Source organism: Triticum dicoccoides, chromosome 1B (assembly GCF_002162155.2).
Source record: "Triticum dicoccoides isolate Atlit2015 ecotype Zavitan chromosome 1B, WEW_v2.0, whole genome shotgun sequence".
Classification (NCBI taxonomy): domain Eukaryota; kingdom Viridiplantae; phylum Streptophyta; class Magnoliopsida; order Poales; family Poaceae; genus Triticum; species Triticum dicoccoides.
This window is the reverse complement of record NC_041381.1, coordinates 619,934,570-619,940,934: the sequence shown is the minus strand read 5'-3', so window position 1 is coordinate 619,940,934 and position 6,365 is coordinate 619,934,570.

Below are 6,365 nucleotides of genomic sequence, written 5' to 3'. Positions count from 1 at the left end.
AATTGTTTTGTACTTAAATAATCTCAAACTTTTTCAACCTTCACGCAATACATGAGCGTGAGCCATGGATATAGCACTACGGGTGGAATAGAATAATGATTGAGGATTGTGTGGAGAAGACAAAAAAAGAGAAAGTCTCACACTGACGAGGATAATCAACGGCCTATGGAGATGCCCATCAATTGATGTCAACATGAGGAGTATGGATTGCCATGCAACGGATGCACTAGAGCTATAAATGAATGAAAGCTCAACAAAAGAAAACTAGTGGGTGTGCATCCAACTTGTTTGCTCACGAAGACCTAGGGCATTTGAGGAAGCCCATCATAGGAATATACAAGCCAAGTTCTATAATGAAAACTTCCCACTAGTATATGAAAGTGACAACCTATGAGACTCTCTACATGAAAAACATGGTGCTACTTTGAAGCACGATATATATGAGACTCTTTACAAGAAGAACAAGGTGCTACTTTGAAGCACAAGTGTGGAAAAAGAGATAGTAGCATTGCCCCTTTATTTATTTTCTTTTTTCTTTTTTTTCTTTTTTTCTTTTTCTTTTTTTTCTTTTCTTTTTTTTCTTTTGGCCTTTTTTTGCGCAATGCTCTAATAATGATAATCATCACACTTTTATCGATTACAACACATGAATTACAACTCGAAACTAGAACAAGATATGACTCTATATGAATGCCTCTGGCGGTGTACCGGGATGGTGCAATGAATCAAGAGTGACATGTATGAACAATTATGCATGGTGGCTTTGCCACAACTACGATGTCAACTACATGATCATGCAATGGCAATATGACAAAAGTAATGTATGTCATGATAATGATGAACGAAACGGTGGAAAGTTTCATGGCAATATATCTCAGAATGGCTATGGAAATGCCATAAATAGGTAGGTATGGTGGCTGTTTTGAGGAAGATATAAGGAGGTTTATGTGTGATAGAGCGTATCATATCACGGGGTTTGGATGCACCAGTGAAGTTTGCACCAACTCTCAAGGTGAGATAGGGCAATGCACTGTACCGAAGAGGCTAGCAATGATGGAAAGGTAAAAGTGTGTATAATCCATGGACTCAACATTAGTCAAAAGAACTCATATACTTATTGCAAAAATTTAGAAGTCATCAAAAACCAAGCACTATGCGCATGCTCCTAGGGGGATAGATTGGTAGGAAAAGACCATCGCTCGTCCCCGACCGCCACTCATAAGGATGCACCAGCCAGGTACACTTCATGCTTCAAATTTGTTACCCAACTTTAAACATATGTGCATGCTACGGGACATGCTAACTTCAACAGAAGCATTCTTTAAATTCATAATCACCCAACTAGCATGACTTTAATATCACTACCTCCCTATCTCAAAACAATTATCAAGTATCAAGTTGATCATAGCATCCAATTCACTTCATACGATAGTTTTTATTATACCCAACTTGGATGCTCATCATTCTAGGACCAATTTATAACCATAACAAATACCATGTTGTTCTAAAAGACTCTCAAAATAATATAAGTGAAGCATGAAAGATCAACAATTTCTTCAAAATTAAACCACCGTCGTGCTCTTAAAGATATAAGTGAAGCACTAGAGCAAAAACTATCAAGCTCAAAAGATATAAGTGAAGCACATAGAGTATTCTATCAAATCCTAAGCAAATAGGCTTCTCCCAAAAGGTTTGTTATAGCAAGGGTAAACTAAAAAGAAAATACTAATATAATACACGACGCTCCAAGCAAAACACATATCATGTGGTGAATAAAAATATAGCTCCAAGTAAAGTTACCAATGAATGAAGACGAAAGAGGGGATGCCTTCCTGGGGCATCCCCAAGCTTAGGCTTTTGGCCATCCTTGAATATCTTGGGGTGCCATGGGCATCCCCAAGCTTAGGCTTTTTCCACCCTTTATTCCATAGTCCATAAAAGCTTTACCCAAAACTTGAAAACTTCACAACACAAAACTCAACAGGAAATCTTATAAGCTCCGTCAGTGAAAGAAAATAAAACCACCACATAAGGTACTGTAATGAACTCATTATTTATTTATTTTGGTGTTGAACCTACTGTATTCCAAGTTCTCTATGGTTCATACCCTTACATACTAGCCATAGATGCATCAAAATAAGCAAACAACACACGAAAGGCAGAATCTGTCAAAAACAGAACAGTATGTAGCAATCTATAACTAACGCAAACTTATGGAATCTCAAAAATCCTACAAAAATATTACGTCCTAAACAATTTTTTTATTGATCAGCAGCAAAAAAATCAATGCAAAATCAGGTCCTGTGATTTATTGAATTGTTCTCATGAGCGCAAAGTTTCTGTTTTTCAGCAGAATCAAATCAACTCATATCATAGGTTATCCTATAGGTTCTACTTGGCACAAACACTAATTAAAAGGTAAAAACACATCTAAACAGAAAGTAGAAAAACAAAATTTATTACTAAACATGAACAAAAACAAAGAACATAAAGAAAATTGGGTTGCCTCCCAACTTGCGCTATCGTTTAACGCCCCTAGCTAGGTATAAAAGCGAAGATAGATCTAAGTAGTGCCATCTTTGGCACTTGATTCATAGGTAGCTCGCATGATAGATTCATAAGGTAATTTGACTTTCTTTCTTCGAAATTTCTCCATGCCTTGCTTTAATGGAAATTGTAATCTAATATTCCCTTCCTTCATATCAATAATCGCACCAATCCTTCTAAGGAAAGGTCTACCAAGAATAATAGGGCAAGAAAGATTGCAATCTATATCAAGAACAATAAAACCAACAGGCACCAAATTTATATTTGCAACAATAAGTACATCATTGGTCCTTCCTATTGGCTTTTTAATGGTGGAATCCGCAAGATGCAAATTTAAAGAGCAATCATCAAGATCATGGGAACCTAGAATATCACATAAAGTTTTCGGAATCGTGGAAACACTAGCACCCAAATCACACAAAGCAAAACACTCATAATATTTAATTTTAATCTTTATAGTAGGTTCCCACTCATCATTAAGTTTTCTAGGTATAGAAACTTCCAAATTAAGTTTTTCATCAAAAGATTGCATCAAGGCATCAACGATATGTTTGGTAAAAGCTTTATTTTGACTATAAGCATGTGGAGAATTAACAACGGATTGCAACAAGGAAATACAACTTTCTAAAGAACAATTATAATAATCAAAATCCTTGAAATCCGAGGTAGTGGGTTCAATGCCATTTAAAGTTACGACCTCTCCAATCCCACTTTTACCAAATTTAGCATCAAGATCTAAAAACTCCGAATTCTTGGGACGCCTTCTAAATAAAGTTGACTCATCTCCAGACCCATTATTTTCAAGATTCATATTGCAAAACAAAGATCTAATAGGGGACACATCAATATCTTTAAGATCTTCATCATTATTCTCATGAAAACTAGAAGAACACGCTTTTATAAAGCTATCATTCTTAGCACGCAATCTAGCGGTTCTTTCCTTGCACTCGTCAATGGAAATTCTCATTACTGTGAGAGACTCATTGATATCATGCTTAGGAGGAGAAGATCTAAGTTTAAGAGAATCAGCATCAAGCAAAAGTCTATCAACGTTCCTAGCCAAATCATCAATTTTGAGCAATTTTTCTTCAAGCAAAGCATTAAAATTCTTTTGAGAAATCATAAATTCTTTCACACTATTCTCAAAATCAGAGGGCATATTATTAAAATTACCATTAGAATTATTGTAGGAATTTCCATAATTATTAGAGGAATTACTAGGGAACGGTCTAGAATTAAAGTTTCCTCTATAAGCGTTGTTTCCAAAACTATTCCTACCAACAAAATTCACATCCATAGATTCATTATTATTCTCAATCATGGTAGATAAGGTCATATCATTGGGATCAATAGAAGAATTCTTAGTACCAAACAATCTCATAAGCTCATCCATCTTTCCACTCAAAACATTAATTTCTTCTATAGTATGCACTTTTTACTAGTAGATCATTCGGTGTGCCATTGAGAATAATTAGCCATAATATTATCAAAACGTTTTGTAGCATCTCCTAAATTGATTTCCATAAACGTGCCTCCGGAAGCCGAATCTAAGAGATTTCTAGAAGCAAAGTTCAAACCAGCATAAATTTTTTGTATGACCATCCATAAATTCAAACCATGAGTAGGGCAATGGCGAATCATCAATTTCATTCTTTCCCAAGATTGGGCAACATGCTCATGATCAAGCTGTTTAAAATTCATAATATCGTTCCTAAGAGTGATGATCTTAGCGGGAGGAAAATACTTAGAGATAAAAGCATCTTTGCACTTGTTCCAAGAATCAATAGTATTTTTAGGCAAAGATGGAAACCAAACTTTAGCACAATCTCTAAGCGAAAATGGAAATAGTTTCAATTTAACAATATCATTATCCGTATCTTTCTTCTTTTGCATATCACACAAATCAACAAAGTTGTTTAGATGAGTAGCAGCATCTTCACTAGGAAGGCTGGCGAATTGATCTTTCATAACAAGATTCAGCAAAGCGGTATTGATTTCACAAGACTCAACATCATTAAGAGGAGCAATCGGAGTACTAAGGAAATCATTATTATTGGTATTCGAGAAATCACACAATTTGGTATTATCTTGCGCCATGGCAACAAGTAATCCAACACACAAGCAAATAGCAAACGGCAAGCGAAAGAGAGGAGGAGAAAACGGCAAGCGGAAAAGAGAGGAGATTGGGAAAGAGAGGGTGAATAAAACGGCAAAGGTGAAGTGGGGGAGAGGAAAACGAGAGGCAAATGGCAAATAATGTAAATGTGAGGGAGATGAGTTTGTGATGGGTACTTGGCATGTCTTGACTTGAGCAAAGACCTCCCCGGCAATGGCGCCAGAAATCCTTCTTGCTACGTCTTGAGCTTGCTTTGGTTTTCCTTGAAGAGGAGAGGGTGATGCAGCACAGTAGCGTAAGTATTTACCTCAGTTTTTGAGAACCAAGGTATCAATCCAGTAGGAGGCTCCTCAACAAGTCCCACGAACCTACACAAACAAACAAAGAACTCACAACCAACGCAATAAAGGGGTTGTCAATCCCTTCACGGCCACTTGCGAAAGTGAGATCTGATAGAGATAATATGATAAGATAAATATATTTTTGGTATTTTATAATATAGATGCAGAAAATAAAGATGCAAATAAAAGTAGATTGGAAGCAAATATGATAAGAGATAAACCCGGGGGCCATAGGTTTCACTAGAGGCTTCTCTCGAGAGCATAAGTATTACGGTGGGTGTGTTGGGGAACCTAGTAATTTCAAAGAATTTCCTACGCACACACATGATCATGGTGATGCATAGCAACGAGAGGGGAGAGTGTGTCCACATACCCTCGTAGACCGAAAGCAGAAGCGTTAGAACAAGGCGGTTGATGTAGTCGTACGTCTTCACGGCCCGACCGATCAAGCACCGAAACTACGGCACCTCCGATTTCTAGCACATGTTCAGCTCGATGACTTCCCTTGAACTCCGATCCAGCCGAGTGTCGAGGGAGAGTTCCGTCCGCACGACGGCATGGTGACGATCTTGATGTTCTACCGTCGCAGGGCTTCACCTAAGCATCGCTACAATATTATCGAGGAGGACTATGGTGGAGGGGGCACCGCACACGGCTAAGAGATCCAAGGATCAATTGTTCTGTCTAGAGGTGCCCCCCTACCCCCGTATATAAAGGTTCAAGGGGGAGGGGGCGGCCGGCCAGGAGGAGGGCGCGCCAAGGGGGGAGTCCTACTCCCACCGGGAGTAGGACTCCTCCTTCCCTTGTTGGAGTAGGAGAGAAGGAAAGAGGGGGACAGGAGGAAGAAAAAGGGGGCTGCACCCCTTGTCCAATTTGGACCAGAGGGGGGCTGCGCGCCTCCTTCCTTTCGGCCTCTCTCCTCTATTCCCGTATGGCCCAATAAGGCCCATATACTCCACGGCGAATTCCCGTAACTCTCTGGTACTCCGAAAAATACCCGAATCACTCAGAACCTTTCCGAAGTCCGAATATAGTCGTCCAATATATCGATCTTTATGTCTCGACCATTACGAGACTCCTCGTCATGTCCCCGATCTCATCCGGGACTCTGAACTCTTTCGGTACATCAAAACACATAAACTCATAATATAACTGTCATTGAAACCTTAAGCGTGCGGACCCTACGGGTTCAAGAACAATGTAGACATGACCGAAACATGTTTCCGGTCAATAACCAATAGCGGAACCTGAATGCTCATATTGGCTCCCACATATTCTACGAAGATATATTTATCGGTCAAATTGAATAACAACATACGTTGTTCCCTTTGTCATCGGTATGTTACTTGCCCGAGATTTGA